Source organism: Microcebus murinus, chromosome 7, assembly GCF_040939455.1.
Source record: "Microcebus murinus isolate Inina chromosome 7, M.murinus_Inina_mat1.0, whole genome shotgun sequence".
Classification (NCBI taxonomy): domain Eukaryota; kingdom Metazoa; phylum Chordata; class Mammalia; order Primates; family Cheirogaleidae; genus Microcebus; species Microcebus murinus.
Genome location: NC_134110.1, coordinates 11,648,610 through 11,670,115, shown reverse-complemented (window position 1 = coordinate 11,670,115; position 21,506 = coordinate 11,648,610). Strand labels below are relative to the sequence as shown.

At 41.5% G+C, this 21,506-nt stretch overlaps 1 protein-coding gene across 3 annotated transcripts in view; it reads right to left on the bottom strand.

The window, feature by feature from the left end:
- Window positions 1-13,441, bottom strand: part of MCTP2 (multiple C2 and transmembrane domain containing 2) — a 233,004-nt gene extending 219,563 nt beyond the window's left edge. For all 3 annotated transcript variants that reach the window (XM_076004796.1, XM_076004797.1, XM_076004798.1), the window contains exon 1: window positions 13,311-13,441. The gene's annotated coding sequence lies outside the window, so the exon portion shown is untranslated. The remainder of the gene's footprint in view (window positions 1-13,310) is intronic.
- Window positions 13,442-21,506: the final 8,065 nt, after the last annotated feature.

Below are 21,506 nucleotides of genomic sequence, written 5' to 3'. Positions count from 1 at the left end.
TTCACGCACAGGCTATAAGGCATTAAACCAGTCATGATCATCACTCCTGACCCAGCCCCACTAGAGGCCCAGGAGTAACCAGACTACGGAGTAACCATGATGAGGATGGAACACGTTTTATCTGCCTGTACATCCCATCTGGTTTTCCCCAGGCATTTCCTAATGCAATGATCCACTCCTCTTAGCACCTTTACAAAATCAGTCAGCAAAGCCCTTGAACTCCACAGCAGGGTGAAGCCAACCTAAACGAGCTCAGAAACTATCAACCAGGAACTGAAGATTCCTAGAATCAGGTGGGAAGGCCAAAGTCTGCAGGCCCAGCACCCTTTCTCCTCTTCGCATTAACATACGCATTTCAGTAAGCAAAGGGCGTTCTCAATCCTTAGGACCTTGGAGATGGCTGGTATCCCAGCATGCGGGGACCAGGAAAGGCAGCAGCTGAGGCATCCCAGCAGCATTCCTGAGAAACTGACCGATGTGCATATGACCCCTTCTGAAGGGATCCAAATGTCTGGATCAAATGAGAAATAACTGCTGCAAATGAATTGAATGAGTCACGTACACTTGTGCATGCACTCACACCACCCCCTCAAGCCCTTTCTTGCCTGTAAGTCAACGAAGGCTTCTAAAATATGAATTAGTATTTTCTATCCTCATGTAAAGCATGATTTGTCTAATGAACATATTTCTAAACCTGTCAGCAACAAATTAAAGTGTTATTTGCCCCGCTCACAGGACTTGTCGTCTCAAAATACCCAAAGGGCTTAATCGCTAAAGACTGCAGCCAGCACACGTTAGTATTTACGGGGCATTCCATTACAGCAGCATCTCTCAGATGAAAAGGTGAAGAACGCTATTAGCAATATTAAAACCATCTATCTTTTAAAAAGGTTATATCGACATTTCCCCCCACCATTCCGATTCCATCAATGCCCGTGTCAGCTGGATGAAGAGGACACTGTCGTGAACAGCTTACATTGACAATTCCCGGGTGAACTTTCCTGGTTTTCTCTCATCTCTCATGCTGTGGATTCTGCCACCCATGCCATACAGCATCAGCCAAAAAAAAAAAAAAAAAGGCGTGGAGTCATGAGAGATGTCCAAAGCAATCCTCCCACTGAGCTGAAATACTGCAAAGGAGTTTCTGAATACGAAGCGGTTATTAAGTTTTATTAAGGTAGGCAAATGGCGCACGGTATAGTTCATTAAAGTTAAAGTGAGCCTCCTCACTGTCAATATTACACAATAAAAAGTGCCTCAGCTACTGCACCTACCTTTACTCTACGCATGTGATGCCTCAGGCATCAAGACCTAAGCGCTGTAGGGACTTGGCCTGTGATGCTATGACACTAAAAAGTGGGTGCCATGAGAAGCCTCATTTCACTTATGAAAAAACTGGGGCCCAGAAAGCTTGAGTAACTGGCCCAGCGTTGTGCTGTTCATGCTCAGTAGAGCCAAGATCCAGGCCCTCAGCCCAGCTCCCCACCCTCCACCTTTATGCCACCTTTCCCTCAGTCTCTCCCACCTCGTTTCTTTTATGACTATAGTGACTATTTTAATGTCCATTACTTGATATGTGCAACATTGCAAAAGGTCTTCAGCAAAGCTCCAGGAAGCTACGCAACGTGGGAGGAACGGAGATGAACTCATGGAGAGAGAGGTAAAGACCTCTCTATGCCTTTGACAGCCAATTCCTCCCATTCTTCCAGACTCGGGTCATAGCCCACATCAACACCTCGCACCTGTCAAAAGGCCTCACCTGCCTTTAAAACCCGCTCTGCTCATCAAGAAGATGAATCCTGACTCTCCAAGGAGACACTTTTTGAAACCAGCAATCATTTTCTACCTTCTCTATTGCCCATTTAAATATAAAATCACAGCTAATCAATCGTTTTTTATGTTTTGTTTTATTTTGGCAATCAGATATGTGGGCCTATGGTCCAGTGGAGCCATTGATTGGGTTTCACCTTCCAAAGCCAGCCTTCAAAGGTACTCTTTTGTCAATATGTATATTTAGGAAACATTGTCAGTTTTCCCCCAGGAGTGGCCCAGCTTTTATCAAATTATACTGTAATCACCAAGAAACTGCTAAATCCAGCACTGCCAATAGGATGTGTGTGGGTCCAATATTGGCTTTCTGACCTCAAGACTTAGTTAAAAATGCAAAAGGGGAAAAATACCTTAAAAATGAAAATAAGAGTCTAAAGTTAAAAAAAAAAAAAAGGAGGGGGAGTGTCCACTGTCTCATCTCTAAATATAACAGGCTCAAGCTGGGTAAATGGACTAAATTTTTAAAATTTTATTGCCTTCTAAATGCGCCTGTTTTTATTCTATTTATTTCTTTTTAGTTTACTTTTTATTTATTTATATATTTTTTGAGACAGAGTGTCACTCTGTTGCCCAGACTATAGTGCTGTGGCGTCAGCCTAGCTCACTGAAGCCTCAAACTCCTGGGCTCAAGCCATCCTCCCGCCCCAGCCTCCCAAGAATGCTAGGATTATGGGCATGAGCCACTGCATCAGGCCTGTTTTTTTCCATTTAATGCTGTAATTTAGTACCAGGTTCTACCCATGCTTTCTTTCTTATCCTGATTAGAAGGCAATTTGGGACAAAACATCAGCAGTGCACAGGTGTCTGATTTCTGGGAATAGCTGCCATAACATTGTGAGCACCTACTGACCCAAACTTCTGTGGGCTTACTTATTACAATACCAAGTAGCCAGACCCCCTTTTTTCCTTGAATAATAGAAATTTATGAAGTACCTATTATATGCAAGGCATTACGCATGCATTATCACTATTAACCCCAGCATCCTAAAGTAAGTATATTCATCTCCATTTTACAAATGAGATAATCAAGTTTTAGAGATGATAAGTCCTACAGCTATTAATAATATATGGCAGAGCTGAGATTCTAACAAGAATTCGTCTGAATCCAAAACCCAGTCCCTTCCCAGTAATGGTGTGGTGGTATGTTGAGGGAGATGTGGTACCCCCCTCAACTGGCTTATTGGGGTGGACGTTTCTTAGGTTGTCCCATCCCAGGCCTACTTCAGCAGGAGTGGTCTCCTGGAAAACTTCTTGAACAGAAAGAATCACCTGGAAATTTCCTTCTGAATCATTTCAACTACCATACACAGTTCTCCTGATCTCAAGCAGAGAAACCATTTGGCTAACGAAATCTGATAATAAATGCCACAGACTTTTTAAAAACTCTAAAATGTTAAACAAATTCAAAGTCTGTTTAATATTCTCATATCCAAGGATAACATTTCTTAAAATGACATTTTAAAGACAACAAAAAAGGCCCTATTATCTTACCATCAAATCAAACCTGGTAACATTTTTTAAAAAGCATGCCTTAAGAAACCATAAGTATGCATACAGACATGCAATGAAAAGTGACTCAAATCAGACGAAACCTTCTCTACAAAGGGACTGCTAGTTAAGTTTCTAGTGATCATGTCCAGAAGAAAAAAAAATGTATATTCATATACCAGCACACACTGTAAATATATGTGTGTATGTAGAAAAGAGTTTTTTCTAGATTATTCCATGCTATGCTTTATCACATAATTTAAAAAGCAACAGTAATTCCAATGCTTTGTAAGTACTAAATAAGTCATCTCTGACCCACAGTCATTAGCAAAAGTCATTTGCTAGAAAGGGGCTGATTTCTTTGATGGCTAGTTCAAAATGTGACTCCAAACCACAGAAACTACTAAAATTGCATAAACAAGACATCCAGGATTGATCAGCAAAATTTACATTAGAAAACAGGTTAAACAAAAATATCAAATTATCATTCTTAACACATGGTAAAATGGCTTCCTACTGGAATTAATATAAACAACATCGTGAGTGCTTATCTCAAAAGCACACGAGGCTGTACATGGGACAGAAGATTGCAAGGTGCCAGGGAGTCACATCCTCCTGCTCCCCACTGCCACCCACGTCAGCCTTGGCATCTACCATCATGTCCTGAAAGGCCACAGTTCTATGTCAGACTAAAGGAGGGTTCCTAGGAAGTATCTCAGAATCTCTCCTTGGGATAATTGGAGTTTTCAGAGAAGTAACTTCAGCTTCTCTAAGCCTGTGGTAACCAGAACATCACCTACATTTGTATACTGTGGATCCTGAAAAGATTTGATAAATGTGCCCTAATGCAACTAAATAAATAAACAAACAAACAAACCCCAAAAAGCACCTAGATCTAATCAATGGCACAAGAATTTTATCTGGGTTTTGAAATGTCAACATCTGTATTTATTTAAGAGCTTACGTCCTTTAACAACATAAAAACACAGTGGGGTTGTTCTCACATGCATATTCAGGAATCAAGGATGGTATTTATTATAGATGTGACTGCTTGCTTCCTTCCACAAAGCTACTAAAATCATCATGTGTTTACAGCATCACTTGGGTCAGATGAAGGAGAGAGACCTTTCCAGAGTTTCCAGCTTCATGGATTCACAATCTGGCAGGAAGTTGCTCTAAAGTCATATATTTATCAAGACCACACCAAGTTTACCCTCCACAACTGGGTTTAGCAGGACTCTAGGGCTTCATCAGTGTGATCTGAAAGCATGCTCTGTGTTGCAGGTTCTCAGCTCTAGGAATGCATAGAGCAGCCATGTCCAAACCCAGGAGGCAGAGGAATTTCTGGAATCTTAAATGGAATGGGTCTTGGAGATAATCTTGTGGTTAAGCAATTTCACTGTAACGTAAAAGAGAGTGGAATGGTTGAAATAGCACTGGCTTGAAATGAAATATAAGGAGAAAAAAGTAAAAAAGACATAGGCTTGATTTCCAACCAACTGGGAAAGTTACCAGCTTCTCTGAGTCTGTGTTCCTTTCAGTCAAATGGGTATGACTCTACCTACTAGGGTTCCTAAGAGGATTAGAGTGACTAAGATAATGCTACCAGCCAGCAGAAGCTCAGCAATGTCAGGCAGCTGGCATACTGAATGTAACATAGCTGCTTAGTCTATAAAGTAGGAAAAGCAAAAAAAAATCATTCCATTAAATGGAAAAAAAATACTATCAAATGAAAAGGTATATGTTGACAACTGAACACAAAAACTAAGCAATAAATTAATGATTCAAGATCTTGGGTTCATGGTGATAAAGCTAGAAATTGACACAAGGCTGGCAATTGAAAAGGACATCGTTATTTAATATTAAACCAACCAAATACCAATCTGTTTTTAATGATCAGGGCCACACCTATCACTTTTTTTTTTTTTTTTGGCACATAAATAGTTTGTTATGTTTAAAGACTATCCATTACGTACTTTCTCAGCCCTGCCATGTCTCCTGGTTCAGATATCAACAGAGAAAACTTCCTGAGAACCATTTTTCTGATTCTTTGTGAAAGCTACATGTCTCTGTGCCAGCTCATGTAAGACTTAAGGGAGTGAAAGAAACGTTAGAGAAACGCTACCTGTTTAGACAGGCCTAAAATGCTGAAGGCAACTTCTGCCAACGACTCCAGAATTCAAAATGCGACACTGCATCAGAAGAAAGTAAATGACAGAAGTGCCAAAGAGGGATGTAAAGAAGAGAGGGGAGGCTGCTTATGAAATTAAAGACGTAAAGAAGATGAAGATAGTTAATTATAGGACCTGTTCCAGCAACAGACAAGAAACGTTCAAGTGAGACATGCCACTGTGGGACAGAGTGACACACACGTTCTACTCCATAGATGTGGGCACCAGTAGACCCAGGAAGGCACTAAGCAAGCCTGCAGCATCCCTGGACCCCAGCGGCAACTGTAGGTGGAACAGCTGACCCCAAAGATCACGTCCATACTGTAATCCTAGGAAACTAAGTTAATTCATATACGCCTTTTACATTGAACAGAACTATTATAAGCAATAATGTTGGTTATTGTGGTTCAAGAAATAGAATCTTCTTTTCTGATATATTAATACTACCTAAGTTCTCAGATTAAATCTCAACATGTTTCATAATGCTAGACAGTTCCCCAACCACCATTCCCCCCAAAAACTTATCATACAATCATTGTTTGTTTTTGGTGTATGTATCTTGTTTTTCATTTTGTTATTTTTGTGTGTTTTGTTTGTTTAGTTTCAGTTTTTTGGAGTTTTGTCCTTTTATGCTGTCACCTCCATCTCATCTTGGATCTGAAGAGATTCTTCCCAGCACCTCTCAGAACATGATCATCGTTGCACAGATTGGTTCAATACTCCCTGTTTAGTTTTCCACATTGGTTCACAGATCTCTCACGAATATTCCCATTCACAAGCTGACTTTTCATTAACAAAGTTGAAACAGGCTAGCCTGGGCCTTCAGTTCCTCAGAAGCATCCATCCACCAGTTTCTGTAAACAACCTTTGTACTTTCCATCCTTCCTCCATGCCGATGCCCCTGACCCTTCCCAGAGGGGTCTCCCTGCACCGCTCTTCCTTCCTGCTGAGTGTGGGCAGCACTGCCTCTGGAAGGTGCTAGGGGTAAGGTATCCTTACCACCTGCTCCCAGATCAGGCTGTCCTTTACCCTTACCAAACAGCACACTTTATCATAATCACTTGTGAGATTGCCTGACTTCCCCTCTGAGCCATAAGCTCTGAGGGGACAGGGACCTACCTATTTGCTTTATTCACAACTACAACTTCAGCCCAGCGCATGTATAGTATGTGCTCAAGGAATAGTTTTTGGATAAAAGGACAAATATTTGCTTCTTTCAGCTACTTTTTAGCACATGTTTTAAATAAACCTTCTACTTAACTTGGGGCACCTAAGGAAACCTACACATTCTGTACAAAAATTAGTCTCCTAACATCTGTTTCAGCAGCAGCTACCAAACTGCACTGACCAATCGGTATGCTATACAAAATGATATGATTAATTTATGACATACATGATACACATAAATAAACGATGAGTGTTTTTCATAATAGAAAATAACAAATTAAGAGGATATACGGTAAACATTTCGTGCAAATTATACGGGCTCAAACTCTGAACACCAGCTTTCAACAACTCCTTTGTTCACTTCACTGCTTTGTCTGGTTCTTATTTGTTTTTCCACATTGAGGACGGTCACCCACCAGCCAGATCCTGGTTCTCAAACATGTCAGAGGCCAGAGAGAGAGGAGAATTCATCTCCACCCTCTAAAGAATGAGTTCAATCAGCTTACTTATTCAGTTGTTATATCAACCACATTATTCAATCTTAATTATTTGTCTATTATTCAACTAACACCCAAAGACCAGATCTTTCAAATGTCTATATTGCCAATCTCTTTTGTGGATTGCAGACCCTTATCCTAACCAATTGTCCACTCAAAATCCCTACTTTGGGTTTATATAGACATATCAAACTCACAATGTCCACGTAAATCATGATTCTCTGAACACAGGTTTCTCCTCCTTCGATAGTGACATATCATCGACACCAGCCCAGGGCCCAGGGAAACCTGATCCTCAGGCCCGACATCTCATGCTCTCTCTCATCATCTACATCCACCCTGTCACCTTTGTAATCTCCCAGTTATCTCTCAATTACTTGCACACCTCCACTTCCCTACTACTTTAAGCCAAGCACGATAACATCGCTCCTGAACTATAATAATGTCGTAACTCCTTTCCTGCTGACTCACTATCAGAATGAGGGAATCTTCTCTGTTCTCCCATAACATTGCACAGTAACTGCTTCACTACTAGTCTATAGGGACCATGTCTGTCTTGGACCCCAGTCTCTCCTCCAGTGCCTAACATAACACTTAGCACAATGAGAGTGGCAATGAGTGACCACATGGATGAACGAAGGCAAGGATGAGACAGTGGGCACTCCCAGAATTAGATTCTACTGCCCACCAGAAACTCAAGTTATGGTCTTTCTAAACATTTGTCTCTAGAGGAGAAGTAAGGACACAGTGACCTGAGGTTCACACCCAAGGACAAACCACTGTTCTACAGATTCACACATATACTGGCATCTGTATCTATATATTCTTACTCATGCCATCTGATGTGATGGGGCTATTTCATTAAAAATGTGTATGACCATGGACAGCATTTGTTTTCAGGGGGGAAAAAGTACAAGGCACAGCTCTTTTGTATATCTTTCAAGACATAATGAAAAAATACAATATCACTTTCAAGTCCTCTGTGGCCTGCCTGCAGAGGGGTTGTTCTTTAGGAGAAAGGCCCCTGTACTGGTATCCAGACTGAATCCCAGCATTCCCAGACAAAGCCATCCTCCACAATCACCCACATGGCTTCCCACTGGGGAAATCTATATGGGCCCATAATGCTATAGGAAGGGGCTTTTTTCATGTTATGCACTTATATGCAATCATGTCCATTCACATATGAAATTTTAAAAGTTTACACTAAGAGTGAATGAGAGTAACATTTTTTTCCTTTCTAATCTGGGAATCTGTCACTAAGGGAAAACCTTAACCCCAAGTAGTTAGCAAGTGACTAGGATCGTTAAATAGTTGCATTCCAAGCAATCTCAGGCCTGCCTTCCATACCCCTTGTGCAATGCCAACACACAACACTGGCACCAATGGAATCGCTCCCAGGAGGGATGAAAGTGAAGGTTCTGGAATCAGACTGCTGGTGCTTAGATGCTGGCTGAACCATTTTCCAGTTGTGTGACTATGGACAACTCCCTTTGTCTCTCTCTGCCTCTGTTTTCTCACATTTAAATCAAAGTGAAAATAGCCCTGCATCAGCTTGGGGCTGCACTGATGAATAAAAGAGTTAGTATTTCTTATCACAATGCCTGGTACAACCTGAGTGCTCACAACTATTAGTGACAGTAATACAAATTATTATTATATTATAATAATATATTAGCATTTATATTAATTTAATTCCCCTCCCCTCAATCTCCACAATGTATTCCAAGCCCTACAAGTTCTCTTTTTTTTTTTTTTTTTTTTTTTTGAGACAGAGTCTCGCTTTGTTGCCCGGGCTAGAGTGAGTGCCGTGGCGTCAGCCTAGCTCACAGCAACCTCAAACTCCTGGGCTCGAGTGATCCTTCTGCCTCAGCCTCCCGGGTAGCTGGGACTACAGGCATGTGCCACCATGCCCGGCTAATTTTTTTTATATATATATATCAGTTGGCCAATTAATTTCTTTCTATTTATAGTAGAGACGGGGTCTCGCTCAGGCTGGTTTTGAACTCCTGACCTTGAGCAATCCGCCCGCTTCGGCCTCCCAAGAGCTAGGATTACAGGCGTGAGCCACAGCGCCCGGCCCCTACAAGTTCTCTTTTAAGAAAACTTACTCAGAAAAGAGGTTGTCAAACTTTAGCATTGTAAACTAAAATGAAATCTATGCCCCCACTCAGCCAACTGAATGGATCCCCTCTTGGCCAAGGGGACCCCAGAAATAGCCTAAAGCTGAGTTGCTGCCCATGAAAGGGAGGTCAGACATGCCTCATGATGCCCTCTTCCCTTCTTGGAAATGTCATTTGTAACTCACTGACAGGCCTACGGCTATGCAAGGCAAAGCTTAAACCACACCTGCAGGTCCTCAATTTACTTAACAGATCACTTGAGTGAGAATATATGTCCAGTGGATTGTCTCAGATTAACAAACTTAAAACATTCCAAGCCTTTAGACAAAGCTTCATTTCTTTAATTACAAATCAAAGTATCTTTAAACCCACCTACAACCTGTAAGCCCCTCCTTCAACATGTCATGACTTTTCAGGCCAAACCAATGTACGCCTTCCATATATCGATCTATGACTTTATGTGTAATTCCTGTCTCCCTAAAGTGTATACAACCAAACTGTAACCCAACGCTTCTTGGCCGTAGCTCTCTGGACCATGGTTGCACATATTTGGCTCATAATAAACCTCTTTAAATTATTTTTACAGAGTTTGGTTTCTTTTCCCTTGATAGCTTTCACCAGAACCATCTGAAGGGCTTCTTAACTCACAGATTGCTGTGTTCCACAAGCAGAGCTTCTGATGTAGGCGACTTGGAGTCGGGCCTGAGAACGCTCATTTTTAACAAGTTAATCTCAGGTGTGTGGGCTGGAAGGGCACATTGATACACACTGACCAAGGGGGCATTACTGCAGTGGAGGAGAATGTAAGGATCCGAACCACCAGGGCTTTGCACAGCCCTCTGCCTACCTAGAATGCCCTTCCTGGACTCCATCTCAGGAACTCCACCAACAGCTCCAAACTCAGCTCAAGCATGGGGACCCTCCAGGGCCGCCATGGCATCTCCATGCAGGCACCTGCAACAATGCACCTTGATCAATGAAATTGGATCCGTGAGACCAGGAGCTCCTGACAATGAGGACCTCACCTTACTCAGGGCCTGGGACATTAGAAAATGCTCGATAAATGGTGGCTGATGGAAGGAAAGGAAAGCTGGGAGAGCCAATGGCCACAGGCATCCGTGAGGAACCAACCAACCTAGAAGGTCTAGAAGAGCAGCTCTCAGAACTGCTCAGTAGACATGGGTGCCCAGAGTCGCTGGCGAGCTGAGGTCCCTGACACCCATCCAGCAGTCTCTTCTCTGTTCAATGAACCATGAGTCCTTTGTCTCCAATCACAACTGTCCCTGTCACTCTCTGAGGGTGATGGCATTTAAGCTTCACGCCTTGCACAATGGACACAGCAAGCTGCTGGGAGATGCTCAGTGTTTTCAGGGAGAAAGGAAGCCAGGCTGCAATGGGCAAGCATGTTTATGCAAGCATTTCTAGTAAATTGCCCATCAGATCTCAGCAGAAAGAGGCAGAAATCTCCAGCAAATTGTTCTCTTTTTCTCATTTTCAATAAATATTAACTTTCATATATAATTCGCATTTATTTAGAGAGAATCCCCAAATTGTTTACCTTTCGGGTCTCACAAAATCTGGGTGCACCCCTACTTCCCACCTTTACGTACTCTGCTCCTTCATTCCCCACCCTGGCCCCCCTCAAGAACACCTTAACCAAGTCAGGCTCACTTTGATAAACACCTCCTAGGAAGGATTTAAATGTTCCTAAAGAGGAGTTCAAGATGTCTTGTCAATTTCACTGCCCAATGAAGACAGACCCAAAAAAAAAAAAAAAAAAAAACTGTGCCAAGCATGATCCAGGCAAAATAATCTATCTGATCCTCCCAACACAGGTAAAGCCTTCCCTCAACAGTTAACTGGCAACATCTCAAAGTAATTTAAATACGAAGGCCTTCCATTTTGTGTTTAATTACCAACAATTACAAGGAAGGTTTTGAGAAAGCAAGTGTTCTCCATGGCAGGACATATTATTTTAAATTGAAAGTACTATTTTCACTCTCATTCTATACAGTATAATATTTTTAATATGAAAATCCCTTTGGCAGTTTAGATGCACTTAAAGAAACTGTCAGTTGAGTCGTTATGGAGCATTTACTCCGAAGTCAAATTAGGAACTTTAGTATTCCTTGCCAAATCAGTACACGGCAGTAGTTTATACTTCCAGAAATAGGTGTAAGGAAAAATAGACATAATTTCTTAAAATAAATATCAGATATATTCATGTGTGAGTACAGATTTTTACAAAAAATCCTTTCTAGGGGACAAGAGAGGCTTCTGTTGCCCTCATAACTGGAAAGAAATCAAACTGAAATATGTTATGGCACATAAATGATATGAAAATTCGCTGTTGTTTCAATGTGTAACTCAGAGGGAATACATATGAAGTTTTACTAATTGGTCCCACTTGGATACATTATTAGGCCTTTCAAAATGTGAAGGAAGATACCTAATAAAATATATCTTTTGAAACTAGTTGTACATCTACTTGTCCCAGGTAAGTCGTAGTTTAACCACACAAGTGCAATGAAAACAGCGCTCATTTTATTCCTGAGGGCTGCTTTAACCCCTTAGCCCCCAGGAGATAGATTCTATAAATAAAAATTTGAATTTTTATTTCTATTAAATCTTCCTGATTTATACTCTCTATCCTTGTGGCAGCATGGAAAAAGCGTGCAAAAAATAAAATTCTGAGTTCTGCTATTAGAAATATCCACATTCAATTTCTAGGATCATCATTTACTTTGTACAAATTACTGGATTCCTCCCTGCCTCAGTTTCTCATATTTACAAAGGAATAATATCTACTTTATACATTTAAGTACAAGATATAATGTTAAGTATGGTACTCAGCACATATCTGATTCTTAATAACCTTAAGTCCAAGGATGGTTTTGAAGATTCCTGACACTTTAGGATAGGCTAATGACAATCGGGCTAATGACAGAGGCTCTTCAAAGATGTACATTCTTCCTGCATTTAAATGTTTATTTCCAGCGATAAAAGAGGTGCCCCTGAGGCAAAACGCAGTGTACTTTTTTTTTTCTAAACACACACCTGTGAGGAATAAGTGCCCTCAAATCTCTCTTTCTATCAACACCTGTGCTGTCAAACAGCACACTGGCCCGGCTCTCACAGAAGTTGGCCTTTAACAGGCTTGCAACAAATATATGTTGAATTGAAATGCTGCTGACTCAAGCAAAAAATGAATGCTAATGGAAATCATAATCCACAGAAATCTCTCAATAAATGGTGACCGAATTCTGTGTGTCTAGTTAAGCAGGTATTCTAAAGTTGCAGGGTTCACACTTGGTGAATTAAGGAGCATGCTTAGGTAAGCATCCAGACATCGCACAGATCATTCAAACCAGTAAAAAAAAAAACAAAAAAAAATTTTTTTTTTGGAAACCCAATCATTTTTAAAGCCATCAACGCACTATTTGCTTAACAAATGGACAGTGCAGTGGGGAACCAACTGCGGAAACAATCGCCTCTCAAGTTCACCACCATCATCACCATCTTTTTTTTTTTAATGTGATCGAGACACTATATAGACACTCTGTATACACAATTATCCTAAGACTTTCTGCTGTCGCGTAGCTGAGCAAACATGAGCGCAAATCTCCCGGTTTCCACAGTTTCCACGAAGGGAACACATCAAAGCCCACCCAGGTTAGGGACTGACCTCTGCGGGAAGAGTCCGGGAGGTGGAGGTGACTAACATCTGCAGCGCCCCCCGGGGAGACTGAAAGTGGAGCCTTTCAAATGCAAAGAAAATCCTGGGGCAGAATCCCCTTTGCTCTTTCCAACACTCCACGCCCCGGGTTTTTGCCTTCGGTCCTCAGGACACCTTTCTGATCTCTGAGCCAGCAGTTCCGGGGTAGCAGCTCCACCGAATTCCCATGCTGGGACCCTCAAGGTTTCCAACTCCCCACCTGGGCTGAGAGCAGACTCCCACCCCCAGGAGAGAGCAGGCGGCGGCGACCCCCGCCCGGCCCACGCGCGCCGCCAGGTGAACCCCGCGCCACCCTCACCTGTCCGAAGCCGCGCGCGTCCCGGGACTGCAGAGCGGGGCCGGCGCGCGACCCTCACCTGCGCGGGGCCGCAGTCGTCGTCGTCGCCACTCGCTAGCGGGGGAGCAAGCCTGACGCGGCGGGGGCGGGGGCAGGAGCAGGAGGGAGGCCGCCGACTTCCTCGGCACCCCCTGCGAGCCCCGCCTTCAAGGGGAGGAGGCGGCCGCGCGTCACCTTCGAGCCGCCTCCCACCCTGGCGCGGCGGCCCCGCCGGGTGTTGCAATAGGGCACTGGCTGGGCGGTGAGAAGGAGATCGCTTGTAACTCCGTCGTCTGGGTTGGCTCACAGGAAGAGGAAGGTGTGTCCGATAAGTCCCAAGTAAGGAAAGAGGACAAGTGTGGCTTGCAACTCGTAATTTCTCAATAACCTGTCTTCACGGATACTCAAGAGGAGTTCACTTTGCTCTCCTAGGTCCCTAAAGGATCAAAGGGAAGACAGCAGCCTCCCTTTTTACAGCCCTGAGCGGGGACGAGGTACCCAGCCAGGGAGCCTATCAAACCTGTGCCAGGTGCGCGCGATTGTGCGGGGAAGTCGGTCACCCAGATCCACAGGACACTTTTCTGAGCCTTGGCTCCTGATCTCTAAAGAGAGAAGGCTGGCGGACGTGTCCAGCCAGCTGACCTGCGTGCTCAGTGAGACCCCTAAAAACCCTTTCGTGCGATAATGAGCGCTAAAGTACTCAGTAACTATTTGCCTTTTTTTTTTCCTTTCCCTTGTATTTATTCTTTTTTTTCCCACATATATATGCCTTTATTTTTTTTTTACATTTTTTTTATTTTGGCATATTACAGGGGTACAAATTTTAAGGTTTCAATAAATGCCCTTCTCCCCTCCCCCCACAAGTCTGAGTTTCCAGCATGACCATCCCCCAGATGGTGCACATGTCACTCATTATGTATGTATATACCCGCCCCCCTCCCCCCTCCCACCTGCCCAATACCCTATTACTGTAGCACCTATGTGTCCACTTAGGTGCTACTCAGTTAATACCAGTTTGCTGGTGAGTATATGTGGTGCTTGTTTTTCCATTCTTGGGATACTTCACTTAGTAGTATGGGTTCCAGCTCTAACCAGGAAAATATAAGATGTGCTATATCACCGTTGCTTCTTTTTCTTCCTCCTCCCTCATTTATTCCCGCTGTAACCTTCTTATTGCGCTTTGCTTGCTCTGTTGCACGGCCTGGTCACTTTCGCTTCCCATCCATTCATGAGCCCAGTCTACTGAGCATCCATTCCGTGTTTGGCAAGGTGGTGGGTGGATCAGGAGGACACAAGCAGGGTGTGAGGATCCCTGCCTTCAGTGAGGTCAGGGATTCAACTCCCAGGAATCAGCGGGTTTGAAATTAGATACAAGAGAGTTGGTCTGGTGTGGAGCAGACTGGGCCGTCTACAGGTTACTCCGGGAGTGGGGGGGTCTGTGAACTGGATAGTTTCTTTGGTGTAATTCGTAACTAAGAGCTCTGCGTTTGGACTCAAATCCTGATGCAGCAACTCACTGTGCAAAGGGCCATTTCGCTAAACCTCTCTGAACTTCGACTGCCCCTTTAATAAACTGGGATTAAAATAATAGCTATTTCCTACTTGCTGGGAAACAATTAGCTAATTTACACAAAATCCTTACTACAGTATCCTGCCCCAGGGTGACCACTTCATAAAGATTGGCTAATGATATTCTAAGGTAGGACGTGGGAGAGGGAAGATAAAAATTTAGAGAACGATATAGCACATCTTATATTTTCCTGGTTAGAGCTGGAACCCATACTACTAAGTGAAGTATCCCAAGAATGGAAAAACAAGCACCAGATATATTCTCCAGCAAACTGGTATTAACTGAGTAGCACCTAAGTGGACACATAGGTGCTACAGTAATAGGGTATTGGGCAGGTGGGAGGGGGGAGGGGGGCGGGTATATACATGCATAATGAGTGAGATGTGCACCATCTGGGGGATGGTCATGATGGAGACTCAGACTTTTGGGGGGAGGGGGGAAAATGGGCATTTATTGAAACCTTAAAATCTGTACCCCCATAATATGCCGAAATAAAAAAAAAAAATTTAGAGAACATGAGAATGTAGGGGAAAATGATAGTAAACATCTGTCATTGCCATAAAACATCTACTTACAACAATAGCTACCCCCAGCAGTATGGCTTTGCACCAGTTTCTGTGCTTAGCATATTACATGCGATCCTATTTAATTCTCACAAACCTGTGAGACAGTTAATAATATCCCTAGTTTAAGAGGAGGAAAATAAGCCTTAGAACCATGAAATAACCCGCCTGACGGTGTGAGTCAAATCAGCAGCAGTGTCAGGGCAAGCTGAGGCCTAGGCAAATCTGGGCTTTCTCCCCCTTGCTGAAGGTCACATCCCGGACCGGAGAGCAGAGGTAACTGGGGAAATAAGAGTATAAAAGGAAGAAGAGAAACAGCAGTAGGTAAGGGGATTGGTACATACGTACACAATGAGTGCGATGTGCACCATCTGAGGGATGGACACACTTGAAGCTCAGATTTGAGGGGGAAAGGGGGCAAGGGCAATATATGTAACCTTAACATTTGTAGCCCCATAATATGCCGAAATAAATAAATAAAGAGTAGTAGGTAGAAGTAGCAACTGTACCTTTAAAGCTGCCTAATAATATAATACAAATGAATTAAAACAATAAATGAACCCACACACAAAAAAGCTTTTCGCCTCTAATTCCTGCCCCAGTGAAGTTCCTGTTCTGTGGTTCCGGCAGCCCAACCGCAGTTTTTAATCACTAAATGTAATAGAAAGTGAAACAAAAAAGATACAGAAATCTAAGGTCATGCTTCTCCCCTCTCCCACCACAATGCACTCATCTGCCCCGCTTCCTTCGGTGGTTTTTTGTTTTGTTTTTAATGGTCTAAACATATTACCTGCCTCCTATGTTCCACCCAGGGAATGATATTGTTGCTTACAGCAGTTAAAGTTTGCTACATAACCACAGCAGCACTTACAACAGCAGCTGAACTCAATCACATAGCTGGTAAATTTGTAATACATCGTTGTTATATTGAATTTCTTAAAGAGATTTTGAACTAGGCATTATGTTATGAGCATTGGTCAATGATGTCATAATTATTACTTGTTTAAAAAAAGTAAAATCTCCTGCATTTATACTAGGCAGCCTTCTCTCTGTTTGCCTTCACAATTCACATGAGCAACAAGATTATATTTGGCCCCTAAAGAAATGGCACCATTGTCAGTGTGATAATTGAGTTGGAGATTTCCCATTTACAGATACAATTGCTTTTACATTTTAGACAATGTGTGCTTGATTGCATGACAATCTAATAATAGCGCCTGTTCTTTTAAATTGTAAATGCCAGGTATATCTTCTGCAGGCCCAATGTACTCTTTTGCTATCACAGCTATAATACCTGTCATGCATTCAGAAGCACTGCAGTGGAGTTACCTTAGCAATGTCCCTGTGGCTGTTTGAATGAGCCAAGGTAGTTTAAACAGTTAAGTTACAATTGCTTAGCCACTCAGAATCTCAGACTATGGGGTTAGAGGAGTCTTCTCTGCAAAAGAGAAGACCCTGTCTGCAAATACACAGGAGTTAGAGCTCCAACTCTTCTCTGCTCAGAGGGCCCCAACAGGCCTTCTTGGGTCATCCTACCAGAGCTGGCCATGTAGTCAAAACAGCCCTGCTCCACTTGGAGGACTCAGGGATAATCTTGTCAGTCCTTTGAATGTCCAGGAGAAAGCTTTCTGAGATCTGGCAGCAGTGGTGTACGGGCTTGGCACCTGGCTTTCCTTCCCTTCATCGGTGCATCTCATCATTTCTGGGCCAATAAAAGCAGAAGTAAAACAAACAAAATACAATTGAGACATAGACATGTAGATCTAGATCTACTAGGAGGTGAAACCAATGTCATGGTTAAGGCAAAATTTAGTCCATTTGCCGAACGTCTAAACATTAGGCAAATGCTTAATGCGTGTTATAAAGAAGTATTGTGCACTTTGTCACCTGGCACTGGGGAATGGCATTTCTTTTATCGTTAGTGCAAATAGTCTTTTTCATTATATTTACTCAGGTTTTTTTCCCTATAGTATAATTGTCATGTTATTCTCCTTTTATAGTGGCAGGTGTGGAGAGACCAAAATTAGCAGCTTACTCCAGACCTCACCTTACCACTTATAAGCCATGAGTTTCTTCTACAGGGTGCACTTTCTTGAACAAAGGAATGGCCCTAACGGAAAATGGGTCTTGGATTCTAATTTCTCAGAAAGAAGACTAATTATAAAATCACCAGCATTTAATTGTTTTAATGATAATTCTATGTAGCAAGTTATTTTAAACACCTACACATGTTTTTAGCACAAGATGACAGGTTATATGTTGCTCAAAGATAGACTTTTAGGGATGTTATCCTTCTACTGGATGAGAAGTTTAAGGACCAAGATGTACAAAAAATTTAGCAATATTAGAGGTACAGAGGATAAATCTTAAAAGACTTATTTCCCTGTTCATCACATGAGTAATACAGAACCAAATTTACTTTTTCAGGTGAAAGTTACCTTTGCCCAAGATTACTGCCTCAGCACCAACATTCTGATGAGCTGATAGAATTATCCAGCTAACTAATTACTTAAACATTCCCTCAGACCAGGAGATTTTTTTTGTCATACTGTGCAGAATTTCTGTGTCCCCAATTCACTTTTATTGAATTATGCCCCAGTTTGTTGCCATTGGTAGTAGTGCGGGGCATCTTAAGAATCAACTTGGAGAAATGGGTTGTTGAATTTTCACTGAGATGTGGTTAGAGTTAGTGTTTTTAAAATTGCAGTGCCTGTCTTAAGATGATCCAAAGTACACATCATCACTCATTTCAGGAACAGAAATCTTAGGCTTTCCCACAGCAGTTGGCTTGTGTGCATGCTATGGGTTCTGCAAATAACACAACTGAATTTGTTTTCCTTTCTAATTGGGCCACTAGAATGTGCAGATTGGCCCAGCTCTGGAAAGTATGCAGAAATGCTTATTTGTATGTTCGACATTGGAGCTATTTTCTACATTAATTCCCTAAGTCTGAGATGAAACTGAAGAATTTTTCAGGACCAGAATATTCAGATAACAATCAATTTTCCATGCAATAAAAATTATATTCACTGACATATTCATTCGCTAACATACAGTCATCAGCTACAAGCAGGGCCACAAACTAGGGGCCAGGCTAGTGAAACATATGCTTGACTATTGCTACATATGAGAAGATAGAGACTGTCACAAACAGCACGGGGCATGCCCACCTAAAGACATTCACATTTACTTATTGTTAACTGTATGCTGGTCAAATAGTGCAGGTGGCCAGAAGCCAGGTGAGCTGTTTGTGTTCCCTGATCAACGTGTCAAACTCTAGGATAAACACTGTGGCTATAAGGCAAACATGATAGCTTCTGCCCTCCAGATGCTCATAGCTAGGGAGAAAGATGTGTAAACAAACACAATGGAGTGTCAAAAGGAAGAGGCTCTGATAGCTCCACCTGCAGAGCTCAGCAAGTAGCAGTACAGAGTCAGATGCAGGAGACCAGGTAGAAAATATATTTAATACCAGGAAATTAGCAGGAACGGTGACTCCAGGCAGCCTCAAGTGCGTAGGATGGGGTATTCATCAGTGAAACCTAGCTCACACCACTGGGATAAGCACAGACTCAACTGATCAATTTGGGGAATGAAGACAGATCCATCTAGCAATATTTCCATAATCCTTTACCAAGTTAATCCAAAAATTAAAATATAGACACACATGGAGAAACAATAACTACACCTATGACTGAGGACATTAACAAATTTTGGACTTGAAGTCTCCGGTCTATCTTTGTGACTGGCTGGGACATATAATTTGTGTAAGTTTTAATTCATCTAGCCTCCAATTACTGGTTCTAATCATGGCCTACAAAGAAAGTATAGCATCACTAATTAATGGATTGTGAAGTAGTCAGAATTAATGGATTGAGAAGTAGTCAGGAAATAGATGAGGCCTTATTAGGTGCATAATGACGATATTTTCAAACTAGCTTGGTATACAATTACCTGTTTTACTGATTTTTTAAAAGTACATCTTAATAGTGACTGTTTTTTGCCACTTCCTGAGAAAATCTGGGCTCAAAATAGAGAATAAAGTAGTAAGAAATTTGATCTTAAAACTAAATGAATTTCATGATTTCCAGTACATAGGTGCTAAATTTTGTTTTCTTTCCCTATTCAGAAACACCTAACTATAGTGAAAAATTATACAGCCTATAAAAGGCTTATTCTTTTAAAAAAATAAACTTTGCTTAGTTTGGACTCTGTATTCAGCTGATTTTAAAATGAAAGAGAGTAAGAAAAAAAAACCCAGTTTGATCAAGTAAAAAATATATTTTTTAAATAATTTTACGGGAAGGGAGTGTCTCAGCTCATTCTCTTATGTCAGAAGACATCTTTATAGCTCAGAACTTTCTACAATGACCTTTGCACTCACCCTCAGCTTGAATTGTGACATGTCTTCATCTTCTCATCCCTGATGGTTTTTCGTGAAACTAAACCTTCTTTGATGAATTTTAAAATGTAATTCTACTCTGGTACCTCTCAAGTGGAAATTCCAGCTTTATATTTCACACTGTGTATGCTGCTTTCATACACTTTCATTGGTAAAATATGCTCAGGACATCCACAAAAGTAAGAAGGGAATCCAAGCTACATGCTCATAAAAAAAAAATTAAACTATTCTGGGTCTTTGTTAATTTCTGTGTCTGTAATGCCTCATAAGTGACAGTCTCTCTTCTCCAGCAATGAAAATGAATCGCTTCTCCTGAGACCCAACCAAATCCCAACATCATGTAATTTCACCTGAACGTACTGTACGTATTTTGGCATATTACTAGTGCCGAAGAGCACCGTTTGGCAAGGTGTGCTGCAGGAGGCTTGCATCTAGAGCAAGAAACATCCATGGTCACTTAACGATGACATGTGGCAGGAGAATAAAGGGGCAGAATTAGCAGCACCATGAAAAGTGTGACTGGAAGTCAAAAGGGTGGAAATTAAAAATGAAAAGTAAGTGATCAATGAACAGTGGGGGAAAGCAAGTTGGAATTTAAATTGGCAAGGGAAGACTACCACAGACCATCATCAGGTCAAGAAGATGAGAAAGTGTGGAGATAAGATAGATAAATAAGTCAAAAGGGAATGGTCTGAATATATCAGTAATGATGCTAATGAGCCAAATGTAATCAAAGTTCATAGTATGTGTAGCTGTAATGTAAGTCAGACAAGAAAATGGATTTTTTTCCCTTTAGAATCACACCTCCTTCAAGGTGTGGCTATCACTGCAGCTTTTTGAAATGCAGCAATGCTCTGCTTAATGAAAGAACAAGTAGCCTACAATTGTACCTGATCTGATTGTCTTATTCTCTGAGAATGTAAAAATTCATTAGCTCATCCATATAAATTCAACTCAGGTAGATGTATATGGCCATTGTTACTAAGAAGAATGTAATGTTAAAAAGAGTTATTTGCAAGAGTCAATGTTTTGTTTTAATATGCCATATCTAATTAACATGAACCCCCAAGATAAAAGTTGCAATTATCTCTGTGTACAAAAAGTATCTTTTATTCCATCAATGTCTTTGTTCTTGTTTTCTCACCCTGCCTTCTGCTTATGGTTTTCTGTACACACAGCTTGATTTCTCTCCTCTTCTATGACTTCACTCGATCTTTCATCCTGGAGGAAAACATATCCAAATTCTATCTCCTACAAAGCCCACATAAAATATTCTCATTTCTCAACCAGAAAAAATCTCTCTTTCTCTCTCTCTGAAGAACCTTCACAGAAATATATACTTAACCAGTCTTAAAATGTTCCAATCAAGAACAATTGCTTTTGTGTTTATAAACTAGTTATTTAGGGTACCTGTCTTAGCTTTCAAATATGTGTTTCATACATATTTCTGGAATACATACTCTGTACTGGACAATCTATACAATATAAGTTGTTGATTTCATACGTATACTCAATGATTTGGTTATCTATTGTTGTGTAACAAATTATCCCAAAACTCAATGTTTAAAGCAACAATAATTTATCATCTTAGACTTTCTGGGGATGGGAATCCTGGTGTAGTTTAGGTGTGTGCATCTGACTCA